Source organism: Nerophis ophidion, linkage group LG26 (genome assembly GCF_033978795.1).
Source record: "Nerophis ophidion isolate RoL-2023_Sa linkage group LG26, RoL_Noph_v1.0, whole genome shotgun sequence".
NCBI classification, from domain to species: Eukaryota; Metazoa; Chordata; class Actinopteri; order Syngnathiformes; family Syngnathidae; genus Nerophis; species Nerophis ophidion.
This window is the reverse complement of record NC_084636.1, coordinates 61613-83128: the sequence shown is the minus strand read 5'-3', so window position 1 is coordinate 83128 and position 21516 is coordinate 61613. Positions and strand designations below refer to the sequence as shown.

The 21516-nt window shown below is 40.5% G+C and overlaps 1 long non-coding RNA gene across 1 annotated transcript; it reads right to left on the bottom strand.

Moving 5' to 3' along the window:
- Positions 1 to 404: 404 nt before the first annotated feature.
- LOC133543793 (uncharacterized) lies at positions 405 to 17583 on the bottom strand. The gene is made up of 3 exons (XR_009804524.1): positions 17460 to 17583; positions 14594 to 14700; positions 405 to 801 (listed from the first exon to the last, which is right to left on the bottom strand). It is a non-coding gene; the product is annotated as an uncharacterized LOC133543793 (long non-coding RNA).
- Positions 17584 to 21516: the final 3933 nt, after the last annotated feature.

The window sequence follows — 21516 nt, the reverse complement described above, 5'->3', positions numbered from 1 at the left end:
ATAATAACATGTAATATATAAATGATGTAAGTATATATGTAGTATCTAGTAACATTCATAATAACATGTAATATATACATGATGTAAGTATATATGTCATGTAGTAACATTCATAATAACATGTAATATATACATGATGTAAGTATATATGTCATGTAGTAACATTCATAATAACATGTAATATATAAATGATGAAAGTATATATGTAGTATCTAGTAACATTCATAATAACATGTAATATATACATGATGTAAGTATATATGTCATGTAGTAACATTAATAATAACATGTAATATTTACGTAAAGTACTTGTTTTAAGCATTCTTTTCACGGACGCTCACTTTCCCTTCAACAACAAGAAGAAGAAGACTACTAATCATGGCGGACTTGAGAGACAACAAAGACTACTTAGGGACTGTGTGTCCAGATCCTTATATTTTTGAGCCTGAGTATACAGAGGATGAACTACAAGTTTTAGAAGCTCTGTGCTAACAGATCCAGCAAGGAGCAGTTTTGGTAAGTGCTAAACATTCACTTACTGTATCATGTCTGCTCTCACTGGGATATTGACTGATGAGATGTTTATATATTCTCGTTTAGATGAAGAATTAATGATAACAGCCAGGTGCATGCCTCTGTAGGTGGGAGGGGCCTATCCGCAGGTGCATGCGCATGCCTCTGGAGGTGGGAGGGGCCTATCCCCAGGTGCATGCCTCTGGAGGTGGGAGGGGCCTATCCCCAGGTGCATGTCTTTGGAGGTGGGAGGAAGAACGGAGTCGGAGAACCCAGAGGGAACCCACGCTGTCACGAGGAGAACATGCAAAATCCACACAGAAAGTCTTTGTAAACATTCCCGGTTTTCCTGAAATTCACCAATTCCCAGGAAATTCCCGTTCAAATTAATGGACAATCTTTACAAGTTCCAAAATTCCCAAATTTTTCCACCTTCAACACATTCTTCTCATCCTGGACATTCCAACTTCCAATTTTCAGAGTTAAAAAAAATTCCAGGAATTCCCAGTTTTCCAAAATCTTATGTCCACCCTTGTCCTTTCTGCTCCTCCCTCCACAATTTAAACTCATGCACCATCAAAACATTCCCCACAGTCGGCACAACAAACGTACCTATTACGTAAAAATTCCTATTTTTCCCAAAATTCCCAGGAAATTCCCATTGAAATGAATGGGAATTTTTTACAAGTGCAAAAATTCCAAACATTTTTCCACCTTCAACACATTTCCCTCATCCTGAACATTACGATTGCCAATTTTCAGAGTTCAGAAATATTCCAGGAATTCCCAGTTTTCCAACATCTTATGTCCACCCTCTGCTCCTCCCTCCTCCACCCATGCACCATCAAAACATTCCCCATAGTCAGCAAAACAAACGTACCTATTACGTAAAAATTGCGCAGGAATTGCGCAATACAAAATGTCACTGACAGTCTGCCTCTATAATGGTAATTAAAAAGCTCCCAGGTGGAATATTTGCGGCACGCCTGGAAAATACCTCCTTCTACGCGCCCGCCACTACCAACATGGCGCCCGGCCCGGCTCGTGCGCGAGTGAGAGGAAGCGATGTGTTTGGCCTGCGTTGCCACGGGCGACGGTGAAAACACGCGTGATGGTTCTGACATGTGGCGGTGATTCCCGCAGGAAGGAGGAAGATGATGACGATGATGATGACATCACAAACCTGGGTCTCATCATCATCATGACGGATGTTCAAAAGTATTCGCCTGCAGCAGTGATTGACACTTTTCTGGCCCCGCCCACACGGCTGCATTGTGCTGCCTCACGTTGCCGTGGTGACGGTTCATCCTCGCCATCGTGTTGCTGATGAAGCGTCTTCACGGGCCAATCAGAAGAAGGTAAACGCGGCGCCTGCTGTGGGATCCTTTTTCCGCCGTGATGGATGCCAGGCGGCTGCCAGGCGGCTGCGGCGTTTTCTCCTCTCTGGGTGATCCGCGCATCAGAGCGGCGTGCGCTTGGCAGGAAGTGTTCCTGGCACGCACGTCTCCCCTCAACCTGGGGAGTCTTCCTCGCGTGGAATGTCGTCCGCGTGGAGTTTGACAAGGTGATGGAGGAGGCGGCGGCGCTGCCAGAAATAAGATGTTGGCGAGCAGGGCGGCTCTTTAGCTTTCTTCTCACGCGGCCTTCTTTTCTCACGTCAAACCCGCTGGATGCAGAACTTGGTCAGAATCTTGTGTTTGAGTGTGTGTGTAGGAATGAGTGTGTTCATCAGTGCATGTAAAACCAAATGTGTGTGTGTACACAACACAAAAGTTAGTGTAAATAGTAAATAAAAAGAGAATACAACAAATCCTTTTCAACTTATATTCAATTAAATAAACTGCCAAGACAAGATATTTAAGTTTCCAAAAAAGTAGTCAGAGGGGCATTTTTACCAGTGTGTTACATGGCCTTTCCTTTTAACAACACTCAGTGCAGGTTTGGGAACTGAGGAGACACATTTTTGAAGTGGAATTCTTTCCCATTCTTGCTTGATGTACAGCTTAAGTTGTTCAACAGTCTCCTGCCTCATATTTTAGCCTGCACACATTTTCAATGTCTGGACTACAGGCAGGCCAGTCTCGTACCCACACTATTTTACTATGAAGCCACGCTGTTGTAACACCTGGCTTGGCATCGTCTTGCTGAAATAAGCAGGGGCGTCCATGCGTGGATGGCAGCATATGTTGCTCCAAAAGCTGTATGTACCTTTCAGCATTAATGGTGCCTTCACAGATGTGTAAGTTAGCCATGCCTTGGGCACTAATGCACCCCCATACCATCACACATGCTGGGAACAGTCCGGATGGTTCTATTCCTCTGTCTACAGATTCTAAAAACAATTTGAAATGTGGACTTCATCAGACCACGTAACACTTTTCCACTTTGCAACAGCCAAGCCGGCTGATGCAAAGGCATTGCATAGTTGAGTTTTAACTTGCACTTACAGATGCAGTGACCAACTGTAGTTACTAACAGTGGGGTTTTTTTTTCTGAAGTGTTCCTGAGCCCATGTGGTGATATCCTTTACACACCGATGTGGCTTTTTGATGCAGTACCGCCTGAGGGATCCAGGGTGCATAATATCATGGCTAACGTGCAGTGATTTCTCCACATTCTCTGAACCTTTTCATGATATTACGGAGCATAAATGGTGAAAGTGACAAGTTTTATCCAGATTAATTTCTATTAATCACGATGAAATAAAAGGTATATTTTAATGTGTGTGTAGATCAGGGGTCGGGAACCTTTATGGCTGAGAGAGCCAAGAAGCCAAATATTTTAAAATGTATTTCCGTAAGAGCCATATAATATTTGTTTTAACACTGAAAACAACTAAAGGCGTGCATTTTTAAGTAAGACCAACATTTCTATTGTATAATAGGTCTCTTATTCTTTGTCATAACATTGTTATTCTGAAGCTAACTGTGGAGGGGGTGTGGCCTGCGGGCCTGCAGCGAAGCGGGGTGTTGCCACGATCGGCCTCGAAATCAGCGACAGGTGCATAGATGGCCAACCTGGGCCTTTTTATCTAATCACCTGTGACTCTGTTATAAGCAGCGGCCAGGAGGAGAGACGGGGTTGGGGCTGGAGCCAGAGCGTGTGCGAGAACGAAAGAGAAAAAGATAATTGCTAGAAAGCAACTAATAGACTTATTGAAAAATAAAATACTAATGTAACCCTGAAACAGGCTCTCATGTCGGTGCTTGGTGGTCTGAAGAACCCCCAGGAGGGCAAGCCCCACACTAACCAATAACAAATAAATAACTTCTTACCATTAACGCAACTTCTTGAACAGGTGCGGTGGGAAACGGATGGATGGATTAAAAATGCATGAGAATGTTTTATATTTTGAACGTTATTTTTAAGACTGTGACTACAAGTGGAATTATTCATTACTTATCGTGTTAAGCAATGTCAGCTCAGATTTATACGAGAGCCAGATGCAGTCAACAAAAGAGCCACATCTGGCTCGCGAGCCATAGGTTCCCTATCCCTGGTGTAGATGATACAAGATACACATTCACCGGAGATGTCCCAATACTTTTGTGCGTGAATCTCCGAGTTGAAAACAGCGAGGACCGACGCGCTACCTGAGACGCTCCCTGCCTAACCAAGTCCCGGCGAGCCAAATCAGCGAGTTCGACTGGAGAAAACACCAGAAGGGTTTACTCGGGATCCCCCGGGAAGAGCAGGACCAAGGGGCTGGGGAGAGGAGAGTCTGGGCTTCCCTGTTTAGGCTGCTGCCCCCGCGACCCGACCTCGGATAAATGGAAGAAGATGGATGGAAGGAAGGGTTAACTGGGGAACATAGTCTCTTTTATGCCGGGACTTGAACTGACGTCCAGGTCGGCCCGATTCTGTTTTCCAATTTGCTTGTCACGTGTTTCCACTGACAGGCTGCAGGAAACACGCCAGGCAAGCCCACCGGTGCATTTTAAGATGTGTAGCGAAGCCTTTTTTTTTTTTTTTTTTGCTTAAAACCTAGCTAGCCACTTACTTGACTGTTGGTTGGAAGACCGTTAAAAACATGCACTTGTGGAACTTTTAATAACTGCCGCTATGTTCCTTTAGTGGAACCATTCCAAGTGTTCTGATCCACCACTTTTTCTTTTGGTGTCATGTGGGGTTTTATTTATAGAAGTGCCAGTCGGCTGAAAATAGGATCCATTATTTGACGGATTGTGTGTGTCTGGGATGTCTAATCCTTGGAAGCAGCTGACTCAGCACATCGCACTCACGCCATCCAAAGCGGGAAAACACCGACGGGGGAAGAGGAGGAGTTTGATTGGCTCACCAAGAAGTCTGGACCATGGATGTATACAAACTCTGTTTCCATATGAGTTGGGAAATTGTGTTAGATGTAAATATAAACAGAATACAATGATTTGCAAATCCTTTTCAAGCCATATTCAGTTGAATATGCTACAAAGACAACATATTTCATGTTCAAACTGATAAACTGATTAGTTTTTTTTTTTGCAAATAATAATTAACTTAGAATTTCATGGCTGCAACACGTGCCAAAGGAGTTGGGAAAGGGCATGTTCACCACTGTGTTACATCACCTTTTCTTTTAACAACACTCAAACGTTTTGGAACTGAGGGAACTAATTGTTGAAGCTTTGAAAGTGGAATTTTTTCCCATTCTTGTTTTATGTAGAGCTTCAGTCCTTCAACAGTCCGGGGTCTCCGCTGTTGTATTTTACGCTTCATAATGCACCACACATTTTCCATGGGAGACAGGTCTGGACTGCAGGCGGGCCAGGAAAGTACCCGCACTCTTTTTTTACGAAGCCATGCTGTGGTAACACGTGCTGAATGTGGCTTGGGATTGTCTTGCTGAAATAAGCAGGGGCGTCCATGAAAAAGATGGCGCTTAGGTTGTTCCAAAACCTGTATGTAACTTTCAGCATTAATGGTGCTTTCACAGATGTGTAAGTTACCCATGCCTTGGGCACTAATGCACCCCCATATATTCACAGATGCTGGCTTTTGAACTTTGTGTCGATAACAGTCGGGATGGTTCGCTTTCCCTTTGGTCCGGATGACACCATGTCGAATATTTCCAAAGACAATTTGAAATGTGGACTCGTCAGACTACAGAACACTTTTCCACTTTGCATCAGTCCATCTTAGATGATCTCGGGCCCAGAGAAGCCGACGGCGTTTCTGGATGTAGTTGATAAATGGCTTTCGCTTTGCATAGTAGAGCTTTAACTTGCACTTACAGATGTAGCGACAAACTGTATTTAGTGACAGTGGTTTTATGAAGTGTTCCTGAGCCCATGTGGCGATATCCTTTAGAGATTGATGTCGGTTTTTGATACAGTGCCGTCTGAGGGATGTTGGTTTCCGGCCATGCCGCTTACGTGGAGTGATTTCTCCAGATTCTCTGAACCTTTTGATGATATTATGGAGCGTAGATGTTGAAATCCCTAAATTTCTTGCAATTGCACTTTGAGAAAGGTTGTTCTTAAACTGTTTGACTATTTGCTCACACAGTTGTGGACAAAGGGGTGTACCTCGCCCCATCCTTTCTTGTGAAAGACTGAGCATTTTTTGGGAAGCTGTTTTTATACCCAATCATGGCACCCACCTGTTCCCAATTAGCCTGCACACCTGTGGGATGTTCCAAATAAGTGTTTGATGAGCATTCCTCAACTTTATCAGTATTTATTGCCACCTTTCCCAACTTCTTTGTCACGTGTTGCTGGCATCAAATTCTAAAGTTAATGATTATTTGCAAAAAATAAAATGTTTATGAGTTTGAACATCAAATATGTTGTCTTTGTAGCATATTCAACTGAATATGGGTTGTAAAGGATTTGCAAATCATTGTATTCTGTTTATATTTACATCTAACAATTTCCCAACTCATATGGAAACAGGGTTTGTAGAAGTACACAGCATGAGTACTAGGTGTGTAGAGTGAAGAAGTACAAGTACACAGTATGTACCTTCACTGCCGTGCTGCTGTGAGAGCAGTCGTTAGGTGGAAATAAAAGGTCTTTAACTCGCACTTAAAGGCAATTAAGCTCATTACCTTGTTGAACACACTTCACACAACCTGCTTAAAGTCAAATACCACATCCGCATGTCCTGAAATATATCTGACTGTTCGTCAAGTCAGAAAAAATGCCCAGCAGGCACAAGACATCGAACCAAGGCTGAGAACTTGGTGAATACTATTATTACACATTTTTTAATGCATTTTAATAGTAGATTTTTTTTAAAACTAAAATGTAAAAAAAATATGGGAAGTTGTAATAATATCGCCTCAAAATGTTGTTTATATTGGATAAACAGTACTGCTGTTTTTATGGTTGAAAAAAGGCAGCTCTGTTGCCGGAATATTATTGTAAAATTTACCTTTGCAAATAAAATAAAAAAATGCAATTTTACAGTAAAATTTGGGCACCGGAGTTGCCCTTTGTGGTTTTTATTTTTTACCACAAATCAACAACATTTTTCGGTGTATTACTGACTGTAAATGCCAAAACGGCACCACAGTTTATTACAGTAAAAAAAGTAATGTTTTTTTCATTTACAGAAAAATGCTGAAAAAACCACAGTAAATTTCCCAATTGTACCATGAAATTTATTGCTACTTTTACATTGCACAAGTTGATGCACCACTTGCTTTAAAATCATTATTAGTATTTATTTATATTTAAAAAATGTTTGAATGTTTGTTGATATATTTTTGCATAATTACACAATATTTAAGTTAACATAATTTGCGATTACATGGAGGTCATATATTTTTTTCTCCCAAAATAGAAAGAAAGAATGCATTTAGTAAGAAAAGTAACTGTATTTTATCGATACATATCATTTCCAGACTCTGCAGGGCCAAATGAAATGAAGTTGTGGGCCACATCTGTCCCCCGGGCCTTGAGTCTGACACCTGTGCCTTAAACTGTTTTGTAACCAAAGGCAACGGCTGTTTATGACCCCACTTCCTTTAGAAACAGCTGTTGCCTTATTATCAGGGAAAGTCCAAATAAAAGAGGAGGCGTACAATTTTTTGGGTAAGTACAAAGAGTACAGCCCAGACGTTTCTCCTCATTGAGCTAAATTGAATTCTGTCTCTGTTTAGTTCCTTGGTTCTTGTCTGTTTAATAGATGTCATCAGTGTTTGAACCTGACAGGTACTGTTCACATTCAAACTGATACGGTATCTTGGAATCAACATTGGTACTCAACTGTACTAATTTTTGGTACTGAATATGAATAGTTTTTGACGATAAAATCAATTTTTTTTTTGCGACATTTAAAATTGAGCTGATCAGGATAACCGCCGTGGTAAAAGAAAGAAAAGAACGACATTAGGACAGTCTTGCCTTCAGCCATGTAAACACGCTGTTCAGAGGCAAGCGAGACCGACGATGCGTTGCGTTTCCACTGCACACTTTCCAGCTTATTTTTTTAGCGTGGATAAACAATACTAAAACGACACATTTTAACACCCATACACACCGTGGGAACCTCTTTGGTGTTCCACCTTCATTGTAGCGACGACACACAGAAATGATAGTGAAAGTATTTGATCCCGACACAAAACGAGGCTTAGGAATTTGGCGAGCGTTTCCACCTCCGTGTTTGATCGTGGAGAAGTTTGTTGTTGTTGTTGACTTCTTGTTCACAACTTCTCTGCAAACAAACCCTAGTTGAAAATGTCTGTCCTAGGCTTACCTCTAAACTGAATGCATTGGGAGGGACACGACATAAGAGGTCAAGTCACCCTGACCAAGTTGGTGGGGTGACATTTGAAAATTGGACAGTTACATAAGTTGTTATGCTACAAATCAGGCCATCATGGCGAGTATAAATAAGAAGGGAAGACCAAACCTGGTGTGCGCTCTTTCTTAATTATTTTCATGAGGGTTCACCATCTTTCGTCTCATATCGATTCAAACCAACTTTGTACCATCTGATTATGAGTAAATAAACTCCTGTAACAAATTCTCTATTGTTCCTGTTTAATTTTGGGACTTTCCGACCACATAAAATTGGCGTCAGAAAGAAAATCCTGTTCGTGACGCCAATTTTATGTGGTTGAAAAGTCTGAATCTTAAACAGGAACAATAGAGAGTTTGTTACAACAGTTTTAATTACTCATAATCAGATAGTAAAAAGTTGGATTGAATCGATCTGAAAACAGACAGTGTCTCCGGAGATGAAAGATGGTGAACCCTAGTGAAAGGAATTAGAAAGAGCGCACATCAGGCTTGGTGTTCCCTTCGTATTTATACGCTCCATGATGTCCTGATTTGTAGCATAACAACTTATGTAACTGTCCAATGTTCAGGGTGACTTGACTTCTTATGTCGTGTCCCCCACAATGCATTTAATTTGGAGGTAACCCTAGGACAGAAATTTTCCACTACACCACAGACCTCCATCTTGGCCTCATGGGACCACATCACCGCTCAGCTGCTCACTGCCAAACGTCGGCAGAATAAGAAATGATAACAGATGACGATAAGATGATAATGTGAAGTATGAATGGTGCACGAGATGACAGTGTGGTGTAGTGTTGGTGTGTGTGGGAGATTGCAGCACGCCAAAAAGTGTCGCCGTAGAGACGTCTCCATCCATCATGGAAACAAGAAGAGTTTTCTCTTGTGTGTGTGTGTGTGTGTGTGTGTGTGTGTGTGTGTGTGTGTGTGTGTTTGTGTGCGTGTGTGTGCTGACGCGACGACTTGAACGCCTTCAGCTTCGCCGCTGGTCTGCGCCTTAATGTTTGTAGTCTGCGGGGGCGTGATTGTCCTGGGATGAGAAGACGGGACTGGCGTGTGTCGCCAGGAGATCTTCTGCTGTGGTTTGGACTCTCTTGACTGACGCGGCCCGACTGCAGACAGACGCGGGGGTGCGCGGTGCGTCAGCACAACATGACTTTTATTGTGAAAGGACTTGACGGCTAGATTTATCGACCACGCGGTTGTTCGTCTTCAGAAGACTTCGCTCTGAGCTCAGTCTTGTTTTTTTTACTTTTAGCTAACATCTGACTTCATTGTGTGTGTGTGTGTGTGTGTGTGTGTGTGCGTCAGTGAACAAACAAAGAACAAAAAGCAAAGAAAAGTATCTTTCCTCACTTGTTAGCGCACATTAGCATGCATTATTAAAGTTAGCGCTGTCAAATGACGTTGATGCAACGTTGATTACACGTACATGTCCTTTAAAAGTGAATTCAAAACAACGCTGCAGAATAGCTGTTTTTGTCAATTGTGACAACGTTGGTGTCTAACGTTGGATCCACGTTGTTTAGTTGGGAAATGACCAACATTCCAACGGTCGAATCAACGTCACAACCTGACGTTGATTAAACGTCGTCAGAAAGCATTTTGTTTCAACATTGTGTTTGTGATGTAGAATATTGTTTGGAAAATGGGCAAAATTCAATGTTCAAATCACACCAGAACCTGACATTGAATAAACATCATCAAAATGTATGTTGTTTCAACGTTGTATTTGTGTTGTAGAATATTGGTTGGGAAATGACCACAATTCAATGGTCAAATCAACGTCACAACCTGACATTGAATCAACGTTGTCAAAAATAATGTTTCATTGTTGTTTTGGAGTTGGAAAATATTGGTTTGAAAATGACCAAATTTCAACGGTCAAATCAACGTCATAACCTGACGTTGATTAAACGTCGCCAAAAAGCATGTTGTTTCAACGTTGTGTTTGTGTTGTACAATATTGGTTGAAAAACGACCACATTTCAATGTTCAAATCAACGTCAGAACTCGATATTGATTAAACGTCGTCAAAAAGCATGTTGTTCCAACGATGTGTTTGTGTTGTAGAATATCGGTTGACAAATTACAAAAATTCAATGCTCAAATCAACTTTCAGAACTTGATATTGATTAAAAACTATGTTGTTTCAACGTTGTGTTTGTGGTGTAAAATACTGGTTGGGAAATGACCATATTTCGATGGTCAAACCAACGCCACAACCTGACATTGATTTAAAGTTGTTAAAAAGCATGTTGTTTCAACATTGTATTTGTGTTGTAGAATATTGGTTGAAAAATGACCATATTTCAATGTTCAAATTGACGTCAGAAATCAACATTGATTAAACGTTGTCAGAAAGCATGTTGTTTCAACGTTGTATTTGTGTTGTAGAATATTGGTTGGGTAGTTACCAAAATTCAGTGGTCAAATCAACGTCACAACCCAACATTGATTAAAAATCGTTAAAACGTATGTTGCTTCAACGTTCTATTTGTGTTGTAGAATATTGGTTGGGAAATGACCACATTTCAATGTTCAAATTAACGTCAGAATTCAACATTTATTAAACATTGTCAAAAATCATGTTGTTCCTGTTATGATCCGCTGCCCAGATCATGTTTTGATTTAGATTTTTGAGTCTTTTTGTGTTTCCTGTTAGTTTTGGACTCTCAGTTTGGTTTCCATGGTTACTCATTATTTTCACTTGCCGCCTGTTCCGAACGTGCACCTGTCTTGTGATTGCTGTCTTTATTTAAACCTGCCGTCTCCGTTCAGTCGGTCTTGCTTCCTAATTTGTCTTCGCACAACAAGTAACGACGTTTTGTTTCCTGCTCACTACCGGCTAGCTTCCACGCTAGGCAATTTTCTTTTCTAGCTCCCACGCTAGCTCTTTTAGTTTTGTCTCAGTCTGATTTATATTTTAAATAAATCATTTTTCCTACCTGCACGCTGTGTCCGAAGCCCTGGGAGAACGAAACCTGCATCACCATGCGCCCGACTCATTACAGTTCCAATGTTATGTTAGAGTTGTAGAATATTGGTTGGGAAATGACCACATTTCAATGTTCAAATCCACGTCAGAACTCGATATTGATTAAACGTTGTCAAAAAGCATGTTGTTTCAACCTTGTATTTGTGTTGTAGAATATTGGTTGAAAAATGACCACATTTCAATGTTCAAATCAACGTCAGAACTTGATATTGATTGAAAGTCGTCAAAAAGCATGTTGTTTCAATGATGTATTTGTGTGGTCGATTAATAGGTTGGGAAATGACCACATTTCAACGGTCAAACCAACGTCACGACCCGACATTGGATAAACGTTGTCAAAAAGCACGTTGTTTCAACGTCATGTTTGTGTTGCTCAACGTCAGGACCTAATTCAACACGTTCTCAACATGCCTGTTGAGTAATATTTCAATCAGACTAATCACACTTTTGAAAATGTAATTTGAAAATCAAATGACTTGCTTCCATGAATGTTTCACTTGAATGTACATCATCGCGCAAAACCAAACAGTTTTATCCAAAGTCCTGTCGTTTTTTGTTTTTTTTTAAATGAAATGACGTACAGTAGGAAGGGGATGCAAATGAGCTAATTTGTTGCGGTTTACCTGACACATGAAACGTGACACATTTGGGGTGTGCACGATCCACTTCAGATGGAAGTAAAGTGTTGAATATCTGAAAATGGGTTTTGTGGCAATTCCGATTTTGACCACAGCGTCAGTTGCTATGTAGAGTGGCGCTTTCCATCCTTTTCAGCAGACGGCATTGCAAAATTATCACCCCCCCCCGCCTCTTTCCTCTCACGCGAGAACCAGCCAGCAAGAAGACTATATAAAAGCCTTCACTACTACATATCTATGCATTGACCTCATAACCAGTCACAGTTAATTCATGACTATCAAAAAATAATTTTAAAATCTAAATAAATGACATGATTATTCTGCAAATATACATATTTAATGCCATGATTTTTTTTGTTATTTTCGACAGCCCTAATTAAAATGCATAACAATATATTTAAAAGAATGTAGTTTGTCAGAGAGTTGGACAAGAAGAACAAACAAAAGGGTTTGAACAAAGGAAAAGTAGTGCGCTCACAACTCGAAGTTAATATTCAAATGAGAGATCAGTCGAAGAGGAAAAACGTGTTTGATGGGAGCGTGAATACTTTGTACAGACGAAAGCAAAAGAACACCTGCACCTTGAAACTGGCAACGACAGTACGATGCTGCCCTAGTGGCTCTCTGGAGCTTTTTCCAAAATGTAAAAAGATGAAGGGAAAATATATATTTTTTGTTTTAATATAGTTTCTGTAGGAGGACAAACATGACACAAACCTCCCTGTTATAAAGCACACTGTTTGTATTAAACATGCTTCACTGATTCAAGTATTTGGCGGGCGCTGTTTTGTCCTACTGATTTTGGCGGTCTTTGAACTCACCGTGGTTTGTTTACATCAGGGGTGTCCAAACTTTTTCCACGGAAAAATCAAAGCACGCGGAAGCCAAGTCGATATTTTTTCATTTTCAAAACCAATACAAAATACACTTTTTTTTTTTTTTTTTCAATTGTTGGGGCTCCCTCAAGATAGGTCTTAAGGACCCAGAAGGGTTTCAGTCTTAAACAAGGTTCAAAATAAGTCATGTATTATTTTTTTCATAAAACCTTTGAATCGCTAACTCTACTTCATTATTTGTTTTACTTTTTATGAGCTTTTTGCTGAAACCCTTTTTTTTTTAAGCAAAATACACAATATTTTTCCCCAAAAGATTTTCAATGTGAAATATTTAATGTGAAGTAATTGGATCCCTAAATAGGTCAATAATTCATAGCAAAATTTATTTGAATTTTTTATTATTATTATTTTATTTTTTTAGCAAAGACAGTTATTAAAATCCACTAAAATCCTTAGGGATCCAAAAGTGCCCCACTCATAAAAAGGTCATGCTTTTTGAAAAAAAAATTTTTTTTCATTCAACACTTAAATCTCTATATCAGCTTCAGATAACATATTGAAATTGGTTTAGTATATTTATAATAACAATCAATAGGATAATTAGTATAAATAGTATTAGTATATAATTAGTATGGATTTTTTTCTTCTAATTTTCATATTTTTCCTGTTTTTATGTTTGTTGTATTGATGTCCTTTTTGTCCTGAAACAAATCAATAATGTAAAGCAACATTGATTTTTATTAATTATTATTTTTTGAGAAATTATTTAAGAATCTTGTTGTTAGAGTAAACAGTGCAACTTTTTTCTCGTTGCATTTCAGCTATTTGCTCATTTATTCCACTTTTTAATGTTTAAAAAAAATATATATATTTTAGTATTTTTAGAATGATGTGCTGCGGGCCACACTTTGGACACCCCTGGTTTACATGAACAACTTTCTCCGACTTTCTAGGACGTGTTTTATGCCACTTCTTTTTCTGTCTTATTTTGTCAACCAAACTTTTAATGCTGTGCGTGAATGCACAAAGGTGAGTTTTGTTGATGTTATTCACTTGTGTGGAGTGCTAATCAGACATATTTGGTCACTGCATGACTGCAAGCTAATCCATGCTAACATGCTATTTAGGCTAGCTATATGTACATATTGCATCATTTGTAGCTATATTGGAGCTCATTTAGTTTCCTTTAAGTCCTCTTAATTCAATTTATATCTCATGACACACTATCTGTATGTAATATGGCTTTTAAATTTGTTTTACGGCTGCAGACAGATTTGTTTTTGTATTTTTGGTCCAAAATGGCTCTTTCAACATTTTGGGTTGCCGACCCCTGACCTAGAAATAAAGTCTATGCGATCAATCCGTTCCACACACTGAAAAATATGAATTTAAGATATTTCACAAGAGAATAATTGTGGTTGTACACGCAGCAAACAAAGAGAAAAATATATCAATGATGAAAGAAAGGTAAAAGTGAAGATTTTGACTTTAAATAATATATATAAATACAATCTTTATTGGAGACTTTTGTTGGCAAAGATGGCGATGAGCAGAGAGGAAGAAGGGAGGGGAGTGTCACTGTCCTACTTACACACATATATATATATATATATATATATATATATATATATATATATATATATATATATATATATATATATATATAAACACGTTCTCTCTCTCTCAAACGTGGAATGATGACAGTCAGGCAGTTTGCTACACGCCACGTTTGGTCGCGTGAAAATCGCTACAAACATTCGGCGAAAGCGTTCATGGAAAACTGAGTCATATGCGAGGCGTTCAAAAACTACGGGGCCATCACTCCACCATGACGAGATGTGAGGGGAAACAAAACCAACTTACTGCGACTCTGATGAATGTTTTTGTGTGAAGATGGCCGTCTTGCAGGCGGCTGGGAGAAAGTCGCCGCTCTTTAAAAACTCTTGCAGCCATTTTGCACGTGTCACTTCCTGTCAGCGGGAACGGACACAGAAAAAAAAAGGTTTTTTTAATATAATTTTGAAAATCTCATGGACCCTTTGCAAGGCACAAGAGTGTAGGAATATACAGTACGAGGGAAAAGTGCCAAGGAGGAAACAGCCATCTGCGGGTTGCTATAGTAACAACCCAAGCTTGTACGCACTTAAAACATTTAAGACCTTGAGTATGTGGAACTGGATTAAGCAAAGTAGCCCAGCAGAATAAGTCCAATCAAAGTGTTTACTAAGTACAAGGAAGAACAATCCTGATAAACATTTTAAACTTGAGTGAAAAATGACATCATCTCATTCATCTCATTAGGTCAATTAAAACTTAATGAACTATTTCTTGGGAACATTATTAGTTGTTATTCAAGCACTTAAGTTACATTACAAACATTCCCTCCTTTGTCCTCCGACCGACCAGGGCGCCAACTCACCAGCATTTTCAGTTCCAGTGAACCCCCTGAGTTGAATAGCCATAGATGCTCATAACTTTGTCTCGCCACAGCGTGAAAAGACAACGTGAGTGCTGAGAAGAAGAAGTGGATGATTTTCGTCGAATTAAAGAACCGAATCATCGAAAACGTGACCCAGCGTGGTGCTAGCTGACTTGGTGAGGCAGTCGGAGCGTATCGCCGCAACTGAAGCAGAATGAGTCTAACGCAGACCTGGGCAAAATAGACATTTGGCCCATTAAGACAGTGATTTTAAACCACTGTGCCGCGGCACATGAGTGTGCTGTGAGATATTGTCTGGTGTGCGGTGGGAAACTATGCAACTTCACCTAATTGGTCCCAAAAATGATTTTTGCAAATCAATAATCATAATGTGCCGTTGTTTAGTCCCTGTGCTGTGTAGATCTTGGCAGGGTCATCTTGTAATACTCCATATCAGTAGGTGGGAGCAGGTAGTTCATGAGGTGGGAACGCGTCGAGGATGGTTTGTCGTGATCCCAATATGCAGAGCACAGCGTGCAGGTAAAAAGGTATGTAACGCTTCTACCAAAAATGAACAAAAGACAAGTCCTGCTAGGAAAAAGCACTGAAGCATAGGGATGGCTATGTAAAACAAAAGTAAAACCGAACTTGCTAGAAAGTCAACAAAAACCGAATGCTGGACGACAGCAAAAACTTACAGCGTGGGTAGCAGAGATGGCGTCCACGAAGCACATCCGTACATGACAGGACAATCACCAATCTCCCCACAATGAAGGATAGCGTACGCACAACTTCCATAGTCTTGATTGCCAAAACAAAGCACTCAAAGGAAGGCGTGAAGTTGCTACAGGAGATCAACAACCAAACAGGAAAAGTCACCAAAATAAGAGAGCAAGACAGGAACTAAAGCACGACACACAGGAAACAACAACAAACTCAAAATAAGAACCTGGTGGAGTTTCATTTTTTAACCTTTTCTGCTGGTGGTGTCTCCGGATTTTTTTTTTTTATGGAAAAAATGTGCCTTGGCTCAAAAATAAGTTGGAAGAAGATTTTCAATCCGGCCAGCCGGATGTTCTACATCAGTTATTTACAGCTGTAACATGAAAAGTGTATTTGCCATTATGATGTGCAGTGAGGGCTTCACGGTAGCAGAGGGGTTAGTGCGTCTGCCTCACAATACGAAGGTCCTGTAGTCCTGGGTTCAAATCCAGGCTCGGGATCTTTCTGTGTGGTGTTTGCATGTTCTCCCCGTGAATGCGTGGGTTCCCTCCGGGTACTCCGGCTTCCTCCCACCTCCAAAGACATGCACCTGGGGATAGGCCCCTCCCACCTCCAAAGACATGCACTTGGGGATAGGCCCCTCCCACCTCCAAAGACATGCACCTGGGGATAGGCCCCTCCCACCTCCAAAGACATGCACCTGGGGATAGGTTGATTGGCAACACTAAATGGTCCCTAGTGTGTGAATGTGAGTGTGAATGTTGTCTGTCTATCTGTGTTGGCCCTGTGATGAGGTGGAGACTTGTCCAGGGTGTACCCCGCCTTCCGCCCGATTGTAGCTGAGATAGGCGCCAGCGCCCCCCCCCGACCCCAAAAGGGAATAAGCGGTAGAAAATGGATGGGATGGATGTGCAGTGATGTTTTTAAATGAGCATAAGTCTGGAACTATAGAAAGTTTTACATGTATGTATTGTTGCATTCCAACATCTGTATTGTTGATAATAGAGCTCAATTATTGGTAGTACTCCTTGTCAATAGTGATATTTCTATTGGTATTTGTATTGCTCCATTAGTAGTGGAATAATGTCATTTCTGTATTATTATTTATTTCACTAACTGTTTCTTTGCTATCACCTTGACCATCATATTTGTACTGATGTTGCTCTGTTGTTGTTTTGTTTGCTGTTGTTGTTTTTGTCTCTCTGTCTTATCCCCCTCTTGTCCCCACAATTTCCCACTTTTTCTTCCTTTTTTTTCTCTTTCTATCCCTCCTGCTCTGAGACGTTTGAGGTCGAAACTGGGCAGCCATATTGGACCAAAAATACAAAAACAAATCTGTCTGGAGCCACAAAAAATTCATAGCCATATTACATACAAATAGTGTGTCATGAGATATAAAGTGAATTAAGAAGACTTAAATGAAACTAAATGATCTCCAATATAGCTACAAATGAGGCATAAAGATGCAATATGTACATACAGCTAGCCTAAATAGCATGTTAGCATCGATTAGCTTGCAGTCAAGCAGTGACCAAATATGTCTGATTAGCACACTCCACATAAGTCAATAACGTCAACAAAACTCACCTTTGAGCATTCATGCGCAACGTTATAAGTTTGGTGGACAAAATGAGACAGAAAAAGAAGTGGCATGAATCACGTCTTAGAACTAGGGTGAGTTCAAGGACCGCCAAAATAGGTCGGACAAAACGGGGCTCACCAAATACTGGAATCAGTGAAGCATGTTTAATATAAACAGTGTGCTTTATAACAATTAGGGAGGTTTGTGTCACGTTTATCCTCCTGCAGAAACCATATTAAAACAAAAGATATGTTTTTTTCCCCTTATCATTTCCATTTTTCATATATTTTTGAAAAAGCTCCAGAGAGCCACTAGGGCGGCGCTAAAGAGCTGCATCCGGGTTGCCGACCCCTGATATATATATATATATATATATATATATATATATATATATATATATATATATATATATATATATATATATATATATATATATGTATATATATATATATATATATATATATATGTATGGATATATATATATATATATATATATATGGATGGATATATATATATATATATATATATATATATATATATATATATATATATATATATATATATATATATATATATATATATATATATATGTATATATATGGATGGATATATATATATATATATATATATATATCCATCCAAACATCTTATTCAGCTTATCAGAGGTCGGGTCGCGGGGGCAACAGCCTAAGCAGGGAAACCCAGACTTCCCTTTCCCCAGCCACTTCGTCTAGCTCTTCCCGGGGGATCCCGCGGCGTTCCCCGGCCAGCCGGGAGACATAGTCTTCCCAACGTGTCCTGGGTCTTCCCCGTGGCCTCCTACCGGTTGGACATGCCCTAAACACCTCCCTAGAGAGGCTTTTGGGTGGCATCCTGACCAGATGCCCGAACCACCTCATCTAGCTCCTCTCCATGTGGAGGAGCAGAGGCTTTACTTTGAGTTCCTCCCGGATGGCAGAGCTTCTCACCCTATCTCCAAGGGAGAGACCCGCCACACGGCGGAGGAAACTCATTTGGGCCGCTTGTACCCGTGATCTTGTCCTTTCGGTCATGACCCAAAGCTCATGACCATAGGTGAGGATGGGAACGTAGATCGACCGGTAAATTGAGAGCTTTGCCTTCCGGCTCAGTTCCTTCTTCACCACAACCGATCGATACAGCGTCCACATTACTGAAGACGCCGCACCGATCCGCCTGTCGATCTCACGATCCACTCTTCCCTCACTCGTGAACAAGACTCCCAGGTACTTGAACTCCTCCACTTGGGGCAGGGTCTCCTCCCCAACATGGAGATGGCACTCCACCTGTCAACTGTCAGTTTAGCATCTTTGTTTTCTACCTGTCAACTGTCAGTTTATCCATCCATCCATTTTCTACCGCTTATTCCCTTTCGGGGTCGCGGGGGGCGCTGGCGCCTATCTCAGCTAGCATCTTTGTTTTCCACCTGTCAACTGTCACTTTAGCATCTTTGTTTTCTACCTGTCAACCGTCAGTTTAGCATCTTTGTTTTCTACCTGTCAACTGTCAGTTTAGCATCTTTGTTTTCTACCTGTCAACTGTCAGTTTAGCGTCTTTGTTTTCTAGCTGTCAACTGTCAGTTTAGCATCTTTGTTTTCTACCTGTCAACTGTCAGTTTAGCATCTTTGTTTTCTAGCTGTCAACTGTCAGCTTAGCATCCTTGTTTTCCACCTGTCAACTGTCGGTTTAGCATCTTTGTTTTCTACCTGTCAACTGTCAGTTTAGCATCTCTGTTTTCTACCTGTCAACTGTCAGTTTAGCATCTTTGTTTTCTACCTGTCAACTGTCGGTTTAGCATCTTTGTTTTCTACCTGTCAACTGTCAGTTTAGCATCCTTGTTTTCCACCTGTCAACTGTCAGTTTAGCATCTTTGTTTTCTACCTGTCAACCGTCAGTTTAGCATCTTTGTTTTCTACCTATCAACTGTCACTTTAGCATCTTTGTTTTCTACCTGTCAACTGTCAGTTTAGCATCTTTGTTTTCTACTTGTCAACTGTCAGTTTAGCATCTTTGTTTTCTACCTGCCAACTGTCACTTTAGCATCTTTGTTTTCTACCTGCCAACTGTCACTTTAGCATCTTTGTTTTCTACCTGTCAACTGTCAGTTTAGCATCTTTGTTTTCTAGCTGTCAACTGTCAGCTTAGCATCCTTGTTTTCCACCTGTCAACTGTCACTTTAGCATCTTTGTTTTCTACCTGTCAACTGTCAGTTTAGCATCTTTGTTTTCTACCTGTCAACTGTCAGTTTAGCATCTCTGTTTTCTACCTGTCAACTGTCAGTTTAGCATCTTTGTTTTCTACCTGTCAACTGTCAGTTTAGCATCTTTGTTTTCTACCTGTCAACTGTCAGTTTAGCATCCTTGTTTTCCACCTGTCAACTGTCAGTTTAGCATCTTTGTTTTCTACCTGTCAACTGTCAGTTTAGCATCTTTGTTTTCTACCTGTCAACTGTCACTTTAGCATCTTTGTTTTCTACCTGTCAACTGTCAGTTTAGCATCTTTGTTTTCTACTTGTCAACTGTCAGTTTAGCATCTTTGTTTTCTACCTGCCAACTGTCACTTTAGCATCTTTGTTCTCTACCTGTCAACTGTCAGTTTAGCATCTTTGTTTTCTAACCGTCAACTGTCACTTTAGCATCTTTGTTTTGTACCTGTCATCATCTTTGTTTTCTACCTGTCAACTGTCAGTTTAGCATCTTTGTTTTTTACCTGTCAACTGTCAGTTTAGCATCTTTGCTTTCTACCTGTCAACTGTCACTTTAGCATCTTTGCTTTCTACCTGTCAACTGTCACTTTAGCATCTTTGCTTTCTACCTTTCAAATGTCACTTTAGCATCTTTGTTTTCTACCTGTCAACTGTCACTTTAGCATCTTTGCTTTCTACCTGTCAAATGTCAGTTTAGCATCTTTGTTTTCTACCTGTCAACTGTCAGTTTAGCATCTTTGTTTTCTACCTGTCAACTGTCAGTTTAGCATCTTTGCTTTCTACCTGTCAACTGTCAGTTTAGGCTGCTCGCCAACTCCTCATCACCACTTCAAGATGGCGGCCCAATTTCTCGCGTCACAGCAGCCAATGCTGCGTCTCCTTATAACACGTCCATGGTCACAACAACCAGGAAAGACTCGACTTCCTGTCTGTGCAGGAATTTTGGAGATTGTTTGGGAGCGGAACCGCTGGCGTAGCGTAGCCCGGGACGGCGTTCGAGTCCCGTTGGTACTCAATGACGTGAAATGAAGTCATTAGCTGACCTTTGAAGGTCATGTGACTCCTTTAGAAGATGTTTGAAGACGATAAAAAAAAGACTTCAGTTGTGTCTGACACACACACACACACACACACACACACACACACACACACACACACACACACACGCACACACACACACACACACACACACGCACGCACACGCACACACACACACACTTTGCCACTATCAACAGGAAACATCTTTTGCAGATCAGGAAGTGCCCTTCTGTGATTGGCCGAGCAGGATTCGGCGCCCTGGCCAATGGGGTGCATCTTATTTTGGGGGCGAGTATAAAGAGGAGGCCAGCGGCTCAGCGGATGTCTCAGAGCGCCGCTGACGTGAGCGCTAGTGTGTTTATTCACCGCTAATTGACGCACAATTTCCCCTCTGCTTTCTTTTCAGGAACCGAGTCCAAGGAATCTAAACTGCCGTGGATTTATTGCACATTGTAAGCACTTTTAATAACAACTTGCACCAAAATCTGAGAACACCGTTATAAACATACACAGCCGTGGTCAAAAGTGTACGTACACTTGGCTGTCTGGAGTTTGCAATCATTTCTACAACTCTTATTTTTTTGTGATGTAGTGATTGGAGCACATACTTGTTGCTCACTAAAGACATTCATGAAGTTTACTTCTTTTATGAATTTATTATGGCTTTACTGAAAATGTGAGCAATCAAAAGTAAACATACAGCAATGTTCATATTTGCTTACATGTCCCTTGGCAAGTTTCACTGCAATAAGGTGCTTTTGGTAGCCATCCACAAGCTTCTGCTTACATTTTTGACCTGA